Source organism: Trematomus bernacchii, unplaced genomic scaffold, assembly GCF_902827165.1.
Source record: "Trematomus bernacchii unplaced genomic scaffold, fTreBer1.1, whole genome shotgun sequence".
NCBI classification, from domain to species: Eukaryota; Metazoa; Chordata; class Actinopteri; order Perciformes; family Nototheniidae; genus Trematomus; species Trematomus bernacchii.
Genome location: NW_022987739.1, coordinates 2,853,530 through 2,868,639, shown reverse-complemented (window position 1 = coordinate 2,868,639; position 15,110 = coordinate 2,853,530). Strand labels below are relative to the sequence as shown.

The 15,110-nt window shown below is 42.5% G+C and overlaps 1 pseudogene; it reads left to right on the top strand.

The window, feature by feature from the left end:
- The first annotated feature begins 819 nt into the window (after nt 1-819).
- LOC117495220 lies at nt 820-14,688 on the top strand (annotated as a pseudogene).
- The last annotated feature ends 422 nt before the right edge of the window (nt 14,689-15,110 follow it).

Below are 15,110 nucleotides of genomic sequence, written 5' to 3'. Positions count from 1 at the left end.
TCACATCACAAATCACGAGTCAGAGGGTCTGACTTCACGGGAGAGTTGCCACGTCAATTCTGAAGAGCCTCTCTCTATGTTAGACCTTTTAACTGGTTCACAGAGAGTAATCAACATCTCTGAAGGAGTAGACTAAACAGCTGGGAACACTGAACCACCTGCGTCCGACACTCATGGCCTCAAAGATTTCACATCTGAGGCCTAGGCTCCACGGGAACGAAAACGGGTTGTATCCGCATATTTCTCTTGCGTATAGCCCTTATTGCTACACGACGCCGTAACGGAACGGTAGAAACGGACCCTGCAAACGACAACGGGTCCAAAGGTGGATAGATCTGGGAACGGAGCGCTCTGGGGGGTCCAACTCATTACTGGATCAGCTGCTGCATGAGACAGACACTGACGCTGTCAGAAGAGAGGAAAAAGAGAGGCCAGGCTCCGTGTATTTTATTATTATATATAGTCGTTATTCATTTGTTTTAAAGCTTAATAAATAACAAAGAAGACCTTTGACTGGCACTTTATAATTTTGTCCGGAAGATTTAAACTTTTACACACGTTGACCGGCGAAAAACTGGCCGGTTCCCTCGGCCCCCACCACGGAGAATAAACAGAAGGGCAACCATGCTTCTTCTCTGCTTTTGTGGAGGAAGTTACAGCTCCACGTACAGGCTCGGCATATGTACTGCAGCTTTTTCCAGCGGTTGGAGCTAAACGGAGCTGTCTCGTGTGAACAGACACTATCCGGTGTATATTGCGTGTGGACGGAAGCTTTTTTGCGATTGCAATTGCGTTAATCCTATGCGTTTTGCCGTATGCGTTCCCGTGGGGCAAGCACCAGAGAATCAGCACTTTTGAAACAGGGCTGAAACAGAGGGATATAGAGAACAGAGATGCTGTGGGTCATTGTGCAATCATTACCCGGGAGGAGTCATATTCCAATGAAAATTATACTGAATTCATGCTCAAACAATCACCAAAGCCAAATGAGTCCACGCATCATGTGTGTTTATGGGTGAGTGTTTTTTATCAGTTCTGTGGAAGTCACACACCCTCTGACAGGGTGACCGTTTAATTGGAAGAATATTGAGAAATAATTGTGGTGCAAGAAGTAAAAAAAAGCAGGACACACACACACACACACACACACACACACATATATATACAGTCTCCTAACTATTTATCAACTTTTCAGATTTGTATGTACTTCATGTTTAACTTATTTTGGTGTTTTACCCATCAGGGTTCCTTTTCAGTAATGGGAACTCGTGGAAGCAACAGAGACGCTTCGCACTTTCAACCCTTCGTAATTTTGGATTTGGCAAGAAGTCCATTGAAGCAGTCATCTTGGATGAATTCACATATTGCGCAAAAGTCTTCAAAAGCTGTGGGGGAAACTTCTGTGTAGCAATGCATTGGGAGTCACCGACTCAGGAAGGAGACACGGTGAGAGTTGGAGCTTTTGATGTCAAACACTGATGGGTTTATTCAGAGTATCGGCCGGAGGATTCACATCACAAATCACGAGTCAGAGGTTCTGACTTCACGGGAGAGTTGCCACGTCAATTCTGAAGAGCCTCTCTCTATGTTAGACCTTTTAACTGGTTCACAGAGAGTAATCAACATCTCTGAAGGAGTAGACTAAACAGCTAGGAACACTGAACCACCTGCGTCCGACACTCATGGCCTCAAAGATTTCACATCTGAGGCGTAGGCTCCACGGGAACGAAAACGGGTTGTATCCGCATATTTCTCTTGCGTATAGCCCTTTTTGCTACACGACGCCGTAACGTAACGGTAGAAACGGACCCTGCAAACGACAACGGGTCCAAAGGTGGATAGATCTGGGAACGGAGCGCTCTGGGGGGTCCAACGGGGCCGTGTGGTAGCCTATACGGTCATCCTTTTCTGATAATGACGACGCAATAGCCCCGCCTCTCCCCACCTCTGCTGCTCACCCCCGCAAAAGTACACTGCACACTGAATTCAGATTATTTATCTTTATCTCGATATGGACATAAACGCGAGTGAAGTCTAATCTGACAGGACGGAGACACGCAGCTCCTCCCGCTGTGATGCAGCTGGAGGAGCAAAACACACACTTCAAGTCAGATCATCACCCTTAGCTATTTTAATTACCACTCAAACTACCTAAACTAGTTATAAATATGTTTATTTTTACTGTCGGGTCACTCATTACAGGATCAGCTGCTGCATGAGACAGACACTGACGCTGTCAGAAGAGAGGAAAAAGAGACAGGCTCCGTGTATTTTATTATTATATATCATTATATAGAGTCGTTATTCATTTGTTTTAAAGCTCAATAAATAACAAAGAAGACCTTTGACCGGCACTTTTATAATTTTGTCCGGAAGATTTAAACTTTAACACACGTTGACCGGCGAAAAACTCTGCCCGGTTCCCTCGGCCCCCACCGCGGAGAATAAACAGAAGTGCAGCCATGACAACCATTCTTCTTCGCTGCTTTTGTGGAGGAAGTTGCTGCTTTTGTGGAGGAAGTTACAGCGCCACGTACAGGCTCGGCATATGTACTGCAGCTTTTCCAGCGGTTGGATCTAAACGGAGCTGTCTCGTGTGGCAAGACATTATCCGGTGTATATTGCGTGTGGACAGAATCTTTTTGGCGATTGCGTTTGCGTTAATCCTATGCGTTTTGCCGTTTTCGTTCCCATGGAGCCTGGGCCTTAGAGTCCACAAACACCGATAAAGAAGTGCCTCAGAGTTCTCACAACAATTACCATTCGTGCCAGACAAGTTGACCGGTCACAAACTGGTAACAACAACACATATGGCACCAATGCCTTTCCTTAAAGGAGATAACAGACGTCAGAGTAGATCATAAAACGTCACAGAGCAAAAGGTTAGATATCTAGAAGAATTATTCCTTAACAGCTATGAAGGTACAAAATAAACGCACAATGACACTGATGTGCAATATTATGCACATTTATAAATATGCAATTTACATGGAATGTTCTGTTTAACTGTGAAGGCAAGCCATTCAATCCACACCTTTTCATCAACAACGCTGTCTCCAACATCATCTGCTGGCTGGTTTTTGGTCATCGCTTTGAGTACAGTAATAAAAAGTTCATGCAATTGATGGAGTTGTTTGGCAAAAGTCTCCAGATTCAAGCCTCTATTTGGGCACAGGTACAGTATTTTCCATTTTATAATTGATTACATCATTATGCTGTGTACCTATTTTGTGCTAGACATTCCTCATTGTGAGAGTTTATTATTCATGCCTGTTTGCACAGGTATCTAATATGTACATAAAAAGCTCAACATAAAGAATGCACATGTTGCAAAAGAATCCATTTGTATGATTTTTCCATTATTTACAGTAAAAACACCATCTGAAATGCCTTATCAATATGCAGTGTTTTTTCCAATCTGCTCTACTCTGCAGCTCTTCAACTCGCTCCCTCGGCTGATGAGACGTCTGCCAGGGCCTCATCAGACAGTCCAGCACATGTTGAACGATGTGAAGGACTTCATAAGAGTAGAGATTAAGAAGCACAAACAGAACTGGGATCCCTCAGACCCAAGAGACTACATCGACTGCTTCCTGAACGAGATTCAAATGGTGATTTTCTCTAAATGTAGCTTTGTTATTCTTATAATGTGTTGTTCATAAAAATGCTCGTTGTTTAACCTGTTAAGCCCTGAGCCTGTTTTTCAGCTTTCAGGCTCGAAAATGCCACTTACACAACAAAGACTATATCTTCACTTCTAAAAGGGGGAAATTAATAATCTTTTTTCTCAAAGCAAGGTTACATCTGTGAGTTGGATGAAGAAGTGTCAGAAATCAATATAGATGTTTTTATTTTAAAAATAAATTCATATGGAACATAGTAAAAACATGTAAATTCTATCTCCGCCTAAAAAAAAACCATTACAGATAGTGAAAACCACCCTTGGATGATGGGTTAGTAGACTAAAGCTTTAGGAATCCAAAGTACAAAATATAATAAGTACCCTGTATCAAGATTGATGCAAAACAAGATAGATTTGACCTTTTTAGAGAGATTTAGAAAAATAAAGTCCAGGCGGACTCACCTCTGGGTAATTTGGGAACCATCAGTTCCATTTGACCTTTTTCACTGTAAAAATCATTTTATTACTTTGAATTATCACTATAGGTATTCATTCCATCCAAATACAACTGTTGTAAAAAAAATTCCAACATTTCTGCAGCAAGCTGCTCCCTGAAAGTCTTCTGGGTGTGTGGCTTTGTCCTGCTGGGGTCACTCGTCATCTTGTGCAGCTCCTTGTGGAGAATGAAGCTGTTCACCACTGCAATGTCCACAAAATGGTAAAAAAAAGTCTTATACCATTTCATAGTTTTGTGGAGAACGCTGTAGTACCCAATCAAAGCGTCAGACACATCCACGCCGCCCATGCTTCTGTTGTAGTCCAACACAGCGTCAGGAACGGGAACAGTCTTAGTCTGCCACACACCAGCCTGTTTCACTTTCCGCTGGACCGTCTGACCGCTGAAGGCCTCGTGCACTGTGGAGCACATGGTCACTTCACGGCTGTCCATCCACTTTATGAATAGGAGTTTGCCTTCCCTTATCCACCGCAGTTCTCCCCTTTCAGCCTTCTTTGGTAGGCCATTCAACTCCGTCTGTGGGAAACCAACTCGATTTTTTCGAATGGTCCCACAACAGCCAATGTTTCTTTTGGCCAAATCCCCAAAGAGGGCAGGTCTAGTGTAGAAATTGTCCACAAAGAGTGTGTAGCCCGCACCGAGCAGAGGGAGGGGCAGGAGGTCGGTCACGGAGGTGTAGCTGAGTCCCTGGCCTGAGAAGAACGTACTCTTCCCTGTGTACACATTGAAGTTCCATGTGTATGCCGTGGAGGAATCCGCCAGCACAAACAGTTTGTATCCCCACTTAGTTGGTTTATCCTTCATGTACTGCTTCATGCTGATGCGGGCCTTTGAGGCGACCATCCTCTCATCTATTGAAATGTTTTGATGGGGCTGGAAATGTGCTTTGCAGGCAGTAACGATGTCCGTGTACAGGGGCTTTATTTTGAAAAGTCTGTCGTACTCAGCGGTGTTCCTTTTGCGATCGTTTTCCTCGTCTTCTTCAGGGTTGCTCAGGTGCAGTGACCACATGATGGCTCCAAAGCGGTCCCGGGACATCTAATCACCTGGGAATTTGAAGTTATATGGCCATTTCTTCCTCCAGTAGTCCGATCGGTTGGGAACGGTGACGAGGCCTGAGAAAATTATAATGGACAGGAAAACATAGAAATCCCTCACAGTCAGCATTTTCCAAACATGCTTCTTTCTAGCCTGCAGTCTTTTCAGGGCGTTGGCGTTCGTGTTGGAAATGATTGTATGAACCACTGAAGCGCTAAAAAAAAGTCTGAAAATGGAGAGGGGAGACCATGCTACAGTGGGGTCGAGCGCTGGGCCTGGGACCCTGGCTGGTGTGAAATTCAGTGGCTCTGGTGTTTGGTCATTCTCCTCTCTGTTGTGCCACCCGAGTTCTTCTTCTGTCATTCTGGAAGAGGAAGAACCTCGGCCACGCTTCCTGCGTTTTACACATTTATCTGATGCTTTTCCTTTTCCTGGCTGAGGAGCGGGAGCCCCACCTCGGCCACGCTTCCTGTGGTTTACAGATGCATCTGACGCTGCAGAAAGCTGGTAGAAACCAGACGATGGTAGCTTTGGAAGTGAGGGCTTTTTGGATGCAGGCTGAGTGGCCAATACTGGTGCAGATCTCTTTCTGGAGGAATGTGATGGTGAGGCAGGTGTGGCAGGTGTGGGCTGGGTGAAAGTAGGCAGTGGTGAAGCCATTTCATCCTCATCTCCATCACTATGAAAAGAAATGTGGAAAAACAAAGAGATTAGATTAATTCCTGTTTCCTTGGCAGTAAACATGCCATTTTGAGTGTGTGAAGGCAACACATCTAGTGACTATAGAGCCATTTCATTCTCATCTACATCACTTTGAAAAGAAATGTGGAAAAACAAAGAGATTAGATTATTTCCTGTAATTCCTGTTTCCTTGGCAGTAAACATGCCATTTTGAGTGTGTGAAGGCAACACATCTAGTGACTATAGAGCCATTTCATTCTCATCTACATCACTTTGAAAAGAAATGTGGAAAAACCAAGAGATTAGATTAATTCCTGTAATTCCTGTTTCCTTGGCAGTAAACATGCCATTTTGAGTGTGTGAAGGCCAACCCTGTCTCCTAAAAATGATGTTCCCACAGAACTAAACTCCAACTAAATACGTTTATTTTCTACATATTTTTGCCATTTATTGTCTTGCTTATAATAATGATAATAGTCATTTATAAACACCATTTTAGAGCACACATTTGAAATCAACGATCGATATATGGTTAAATTAAAATCAGTAGGCGAGGCTGTAATTTCGCCAGCTGTTACTCTCATGAGCAAGGCAGAAAATAATAGTTTTATTATAGCGCTGTATTATTATTTATTAACTATATGAATAATCGTACACCAAATAACTAAGTAATAGATAAAAACAGAGAGATTACATACCTTTCCCGTGGTGGAATTTCATCATCAGAGTCACAACGCTCCGGGTTCCGTTCTGGCTGCAAGAGGTCCTCGTCGTCTGACTCAGAATCAACAGGTAACATGTCTGCATCGCTGTCAGCATTAGTCACCATTTCCATTGCCTGTAAAGTCGTAAGCATCTCTTTCCTGCAAGCCATTATTACAAGTATAGAGCAAGTATAGCAAAAGTCCTAAACGCCAATCTTGTAGTCTGCTCCGTTATCTGCTGTCCGCTCTGTGCGCTCTGGGTCCTGCTGCAATTCCTCTTGTTTACGTAGTAAACACTGCGTAGAGTCTGCTGCGTAATGTGTGTGCCGCTGGCATTCACAATTTATACTTTACGCAGGACCATATCTATGGAACCCATTGGTCGATTTGAGTGATTTACACCTTTTTCTTAACCATTAGATCCAATAGAATCCGATGGGCAGTTCCAAAATCTACGTAAACATTACCATTGCGGAGGTAATAGAGAAACAAACGAAGCACATCTGAAAGTACAAGCCTTGACTGCAAAACTTTATACCCAGTTTATTGCCATAAATATGATGATGTATTATTAGTAAAAAATTATACGTGACACAGACACATTGGATTAACCTTGAGCGGCGTTTTTATTCCGTTGAACACAACTTTTGATCACAAATCAAAAAAGGTAAGATGTAATTATTGTAATATTTTTGAAACCGGATGTTGTTTACTTTCTCTTTTCTGGCTGAAAGCTCCGCAAATTCGGGGTCGTACAGTGATGACACTACATGTATGGAATATGTGGAGTCTCAGCTTTAATCGGATATCTTGTTTGTGCAGTTACGATAAGTAATAAGGGCTTTTTGAGAGTGAGTGCTGTGCAAAACTCCGTTAGCATTAGTTAGCATTTTTTCGCAAAATGCTAATTCTAAGGCTTGGTATTACTCTTGTGTTTCTTTTAGCTAAAAATGGTTCATATCTTCAGTTAGCTGAGATTATTACCGTTAATCTGGTGCTACACATTAATAGTTTCATAAATTTAAGAAGCCCTGAGACATTATCTAAAAAAAAAAAAGTGGGAGGGGTCCAATGGGGGGATCGCCGGGCTTAAGAGGTTAATTCCTGTTTACATCATATCCGATTGTTTTGCACCTACATCTGAACTACTGTATCAGATGTTAAAGGTGGGGTAGGTAAGTTTGAGAAACCGGCTCGAGATACACTTTTTGTTATATTCCATGGAATGCTCTTAACATCCCGATAGCAATGAATATCTTAAAGGAAACCTATCATGCTATATTTAAATGATATATTGTAGGGCCATACCTATATAAGGTATATTTATACGTTTCTGTTTTCAAAATACCAAACAGATCATGCATTTTAGCCATGCCTCATTTCGCTCTATGTGCTGTTTGCTGTCTACGGGTCTGATTCTGCTGACCACGCCCCCCTGCAGGAGAGGGGAGACGTGCTCTGATCAGCTGCTGGGCTGTCAGAAGAGGGGGAGAAAAAGAGATCTCCGTGTTTTATTATATAGAGTCGTTATCCATTTGTTTTAAAGCTCAATAAATAACAAAGAAGACCTTTGACCGGCACTTTTCTAATTTTGTCCGGAAGATTTAAACTTTAACGGACATCTTGACCGGCGAAACAAACTGAAACTGAAACTCTGCCGCACGGTCCCCTCGTTCCTTGGAAGAGGCGGAGAGGTGGGTGTTGATCATCTGCTGGTGGACTAACCGGAGAGAATTACAGTGCTTGCCTCGACGGGGAGGGATTGCATTGCAGCGGGAGCAAACGCTTGCCTCGGGGAGGGAGAAAGAAAGCCACAGATAAATAAACAGAAGGGTAACCATGGTAACCAAGTCTTCTTCGCTGCTTTTGTGGCAGACTACAGCGCCACTTACAGGCCTGGCATATGTACTACAGTGTCTCCAGCGCTTTCGAACGGCAATGGCCGTGGCTGTCTCCTCCTGATTGGTGGAGTTGGCCCAATAGCCGTAGCGCCACCGTCCTGACGTCAGGACAGTGTTCAAATCTGGATCAGTTTTTATCAGATCCGTTGCAGCCCCTTTTTTTTAGAGATTTGGGTATGAAGGAAAATAGAGAGGGTTGTGTTTTCTGACACTTGGTGAGTTCCCTGGAACACCGGGGACACATATTCATGTATACAAGACGTACAAAAGTGCATTTTGCATGATAGGTCCCCTTTAAGTGCTTTGACAAAAAATCCATAAAGAAAATTCATCTGTGGAAGCCGTAATACTGTAAAAAGCACGACCAATCATTTTAGCCGGCCCGGCTAAAGTAACTGGATGGCCTACCTGCCTGTCAGCCTTCCATCTGTGCACAAACTTATCTCGTGCCCTCATTGGTCATGTGCGCGTTCGTGTGTGTTGGAGGAGGGGCTCTGTAAGGAAGTGGCAGATTTTTTCTGGTTGTGTATTTTCAAATTCTAGCGCACTCGAGCCGGTTTCTCAAACTTACCTACCCCACCTTTAATGTGTTGTAATTGTAAAGTTGTTAGCATATATCAACACATGTGTTTGCATATCTTAGGGCAGGGGTGTCAAACTAAAATACACAGTGGGCCAAAATTTAAAAATCAGTACTAGTCGAGGGCCGGACTGGTTCAATGTTTATTGCAAAACTTATAGAAATGAACTTATTACACATATTAAACCTGGAACTAACAAAGCTTAAATTATTGCCTATAAAAACAACATTAAACATTAAATAATCAGTTGCATTCATTTCTTATGGCTCTATCTGCAGCTCTTCCCGAGTCATTTCTTATGATTACATTTTTCCACAGGCCAACAACGGCTTAAAAAAAACCATTTCCCTCAAAGAAAAAACCAGACATGCCCTGTTGTCTCAAGAAAGAAAGTGCAGAAGGAAACATCCATTGAAACTCAGTTTGCTGCTCTGTGATGCTAGTTCATTTGGCATGTGGGTCATCTTGGGGGCAAGTTCATCAATTCTTGGGGTCAGGCTCTGAGCTGAGGAAACCCTCAGGATTGAGTGAAGGTGTGCGTGCAATATACCGGCGGGCCAGATCTAATAGTAATTAGAAATTATCCTACGGGCCGAAATTAAATCCACCAAGGGCCTAATTTGGCACCCGGGCCTTGAGTTTGACACATGTGTCTTAGGGTAAGGTGCAGGCTGAAGATGCTTTTCATGATGAAAACCTGGTTATGTGTGTCATGGTCATGGATCTGTTTGTGGCTGGATCTGAGACCACTTCAACCACCCTGCGCTGGGGTTTCCTCTACATGGCAAAGTACCCTGAGATGCAGGGTAAAAGCACTAACTAAGTCAACACATTTTTTGTACTTACTTAATTATGTCCAAATGTGTGATGATATGACAATACAAAGATATGTAATGTTGGTTGGAGTAACAATCTAATCAAAACAACAGACAGAATGGAAAGTGTCTATAACAGCAGTTCCCAACCTTCTTCAACTCAGGGCCCACATATGAATAAAATGTTTGCGGCCCACATTCAACCATAAACAATACGGAGGCTAAATAAAGTTCTGATTGGTCAATTCAGAACATGAGACACGTTAATCCAGTAGTACAGAGCGCTGTCAAGGACTGTAATGCCCGTTGCTAAGGAGGATCAAGAAAGAGAAAGGAAAAGAGGTTCAAATAAAAAAAAATCTTAAAGGACAGGTGTCATGCTTTTCCGGTTATTACCCGTCCCCTTGTGTGTTATGAAGGTTTTTATGCATGTAAACGGTGTGCAGAGTCAAAACCCTCAAAGTACACCCTGTAGCGAGTAAAACTCTAACACAGAAAATACCTCCCCAAAACGCCTCGTTGGAGATACGTCATTGTCCATTGTTTACTTCCTGGGTGTTGTGACGTAGGAATAGCCAGTAGCCACGCCCAGAGCTATGACGCGATACGGTCATGCGGTACCCGGAACCAAATGGACCAATCCGTGGAGCCGTTACGTTACGTCCGCGGAGCCGTTACGGACTGTGCGGACTTCCTCACACACAGGCAGCTCTGCTGATTTCTCCTCCCTGGCTGCAGGCTGATAACAGACAGTTTGGATCGCGGCGAAATTCTCTCTGCAGACCCATTCTCACAGCGTTTATCAACCTTTTTCTTACTCAATATCAAGCCACACTTATTGTTTTTACTTCGGCTGTGAGTTTGTGTGTGCTCAGGATGAGTTTGGCTGTGTTTCGCTGTGTATCCTAAACAAGGAAACAACACCTCCACGGAGCTCAACGCGATTCACAACGTCCCGACCAATCAGAGCACACTGTGCTCACAGGGAGGGTGGGGGCTGGAGCTACAACGAGCCGTTAAAGGCAGAGAGTGAAATTCAGTGAATACACGTAGTTTACAGAGATGCTGTATGAGAAACCAATGTGAGTTTGGAAAATTGCACAATATAAATCTATTTTAGTAGACCTCAACAATGGAATTATGATCAGTGGAAATGGCCATGACACCTCTCCTTTAATAATGAAATGTTTCCACACAAATCATGTTTTCAAATTATTTGGCGGTCCACTTGCAATGCCTTCGCGGCCCACTAGGGAACCACGGCCAACAGGTTGGGAACCGCTGGTCTATAAGATGTTCTATTCCAGCATGTTAATGTTTCAACGTCGGCCTGTTCCCATCCTATTCCACAGCAAAGGTCCAGGCTGAGATAGACTGAGTGATTGGAGAGTCCAGACCGCCGTCTATGGAAGATCGTCCAAACCTACCTTACACTGATGCCGTCATACACGAGATCCAAAGGATGGGCAACGTAATTCCTCTCAGCCTGCCTCATTTCACCAATAGGGAGATCCAGCTAGGAAGCTACACAATCCCAAAGGTCAGTTATGATATGCAATGTGTAAGGCACACAAAGCATTGTTGCATCTTTATTAATTGTCATTATGATTCCACTCACCAGGGAGTCACAATAATCCCCAATCTGACATCAGCGCTGTACGATAAGAATGAGTGGGAGACTGCCGACACTTTCTACCCGGGACACTTTCTGAACAAGGAGGGGAAGTTTGTGAAGCGAGCTGCTTTCATCCCATTTTCTGCTGGTGAGGAGCAACACAATTTCCGGTTTTATTAGCTTCTTTAAAGGTTACCTATTATACAAAATCCACTTTTTAATGTCTCTTATACATAAACATGTGTCCCCTCTGTGTAAAGAGATTCTGAAAGTTTCAGGAAAAAAGATTTGCTCACTTTTTGTCCATTTATATAGAAACCTGTCTGAAAATGAGTTGATAAGATGTTGGCCACTTTATGATGTCATAACGATTTTTTGGCTTGTGTAACCATTAGCCAATCACCAAACAAGGTAACCCAACACCACCCACCTTATCACCTGAATCTGCTCCTAGAGCACCATTGTGTTCTTTTTTACCAAATATCTCTCAGAGGGGCGTGGGGAGTGGCTCCTTATTTTCATCTAAAGTAATGGCGCGTTTCCACTACAGCGCGGAGCACGGTTTAAGAGGGCTGTGACGTCAGCGGCCCGTTTTTGGTTGCGTTTCCACTTGGCCTAGTACCGGCCGGCGGGTCCTAATTCACAGTTTTTCTGGCCTCATAAAATCGTGGTTCTAGGGCCAGAGACAACGAGGCTGAGTCGGGCTGAGTATGCTAAACTAGAGAGAGCATCGCTGGCAAGGGGGCTACAACTACAACAAGATGGACATATTTGACCGTGATTTAATTGTAATACACGTTTCAAAATGATGCCGAAGTAACAACATACTGATACCGGTTAGTAAAAACCATGAATTAATGCTTTGTCAAGTCTGCAGACAGACGGCAGGCGAAAAACTTTTTAAAATGCGTGTTTTCTAAATGGAGATTGGCTAAGCTAACGCAGTATATGCTCCGACCTTCCACACTCACAACAACGGCCTATACAGACATAAATAAAGCAGCGACTGTATTCGCCATGACACAGGCAGTCTGTGGTTTGTACTTGTTTAACTTTTGTCTAGTTTCTGAACATATATGAGGAGCTGTGAGCTCTGAGTGCTAACAGCTAACGGCTGTGTTGTTTTTCTGGGGTTCTCATTGAAGATGACGTCACGGCTCCGCCTACACTGCGTTACTATAGATACTACCCCAGTTCCTAAACTGTAATGGAAATGCGCCATAAAGTGAGCCAGTCCTAACGAGGCCTAGCCATACCGAGCGAGGCCGTGCGAGGCCGTGTAGTGGAAACGCGCCATAACAGACAGAAAATCAGCAATTTTGAAACAGGGCTGAAACAGAGGGATATAGAGAACAGAGATGCTGTGGGTCATTGTGCAATCATTACCCGCGAGGAGTCATATTCCAATGAAAATTAAACAGAATTCATGCTAAAACAATCACCAAAGCCAAATGAGTCCACGCATCATGTGTGTTTATGTTTTTTTTTTATCAGTTCTGTGGAAGTCACACACCCTGACAGGGTGACCGTTTCATTGGAAGAACATTGAGAATCAGCACTTTTGAAACAGGGCTGAAACAGAGGGGATTATGGGATGCTGCAATGATCTGTTTGGTATTTGGAGCCAAATACTTCAGAGACATGTTCAGTATATATCTGATACCTATAATATATTGATGAAAAACAGTACAATAGGGGACCTTTAACTGTTGGTACAGGAGCATAGAGCTTGTCGTAGCATGGACCCTACAGTCTTCCTTAGATAATGATTGCAGGTTGTCCTAGAAGAGGATTTTAAGATTATGATCAATGAGGATCTTCTAACAATTTATAATATTATACTATATTCCAGTAGGGGGAATTACAAAGATCAGGAGTGGGAACTGTTCCTCTCAAATGTTTCCCTGCTAGTGGGCACCAGCAGAGCCTAACAATGGATACTAATGGTTTTTGGATTTTGGTTTCTCTCTCTCAGGTAAGCGGTTGTGTCCCGGGGAGAGTTTGGCCAAGATGGAGCTTTTCCTCTTCTTCGTCTCTTTCATGCAGCGCTTCACCTTCTCTACGCCTGCTGGTGTGAAGCCTGAGATGGATTTTCAGAACAGCGTCATTCTGTGCCCTCGTTCACATGAACTCTGCGCAACTTCCCATTAATAATAGCTCTGACATATGAAATACTTATAAACGAATTAACTTTCAAGATTCAAATGTTTATTGTCATAACATATAAAAACCTACGGTGTCATTCTGTGATTATGTCGCTCTAGCAAAGAGTTAGTGAATATATCGTAATGGTAGTTGGCTTTAATTTTTCATGACATGCCAGTGGGTAAACTTTAAGTTTGTATTTAATTGCATTGTATTTAAGTGTGTTCACCAGTGGGCTCTACACGATGGCTGTGAGACCTCTCGTTTTTAAGGGTAGTTTAGCTAAGCCTGGCTAATTTTCAAGTTGCAAACATGTGTCGTAGCAGCTTTAAAATCAGCTGTGGTCTAGAGAGAATAATCAGTTAGGTAACAAACGTACAGCAACACAATATTTGTATTAAAGGCAATAAAGATCTTTTATACTTGCAAGTACTGTTCTGAGTGAAACAAGCTCTCTTTATAAGAGGACATCAAAGCAGATTTACATTACAACAACATTCTGGGAGGCCAGCTGATACCCCCTCTGGCACTGTATGCAAAACCATCACACCCTACAAGACAATGGGATCTACAGATACCCCTCGGACACAGTATGCAAAAACCTCATCCCCTAAACACGTCTGTTGACGTGTTTGACGTGTTTGACACTCCCAAAGAGATGACCTAATCAGAGAAACTAAGGTTAGCAATGTTAACACATTTGATCGCACAATTTCCTTAACACATGACATGTCACTTTGTCTATTGCTCACCTTGAACATTTCTTATAGCATGAAAAGGCAGATTATAAAATCAAAAAATGTTAAGCGCAGAAATGTTGTTATTGAATATCAAAATCCCAGAGAAGGAAAGACTGTTTTGAATTTCAGAATACTAACTGTGAATATTTTATGCATTTACATTATTGAAATGCTCCTCTTACTTTCTTTCTTTAACTTTAAACTTTAAAAGTGTGATATATTTAAATCAGGTTACATATTGGATGTCACATGCCAATGTACCTTTTGGAACATGTGGCCAAGAGGATATGGAGGTTTCATTGTAGGTTAATTCAAATATGTGAATAAACACTGAGGACATAATGCCTTTATTTTTGGATACTGAATATATATTTAATCAGATGCATCTAATATATGATAAGCAAGCATTTGTGTGATACCTGATCTAAATACTTTGAATTACATGTTCTGATATTGACTCAATTATTGAACATTAGGTGGGGTATTCATCTTTTCTCTTGTGCAAAAACCCTGGGTGAATAGAGGATAAGTACAAAGGATTACATAACTGTTACATAATACAAAATCATGATAAAGGTCACGGAGTTCTTTCAAAGAAACTCATTGTGATGTCACAAAATGTGTGTCAATGCAGTGGTTTATAAAGTACATTTACTTTACTTAAGTGCAAGATCTGAGTACTTCTCCCACCTCAAATGTGCTTTCAAAGTGTTTATGTTGGAGAAACGTAGTACCTGTGTTTCACCTGAAA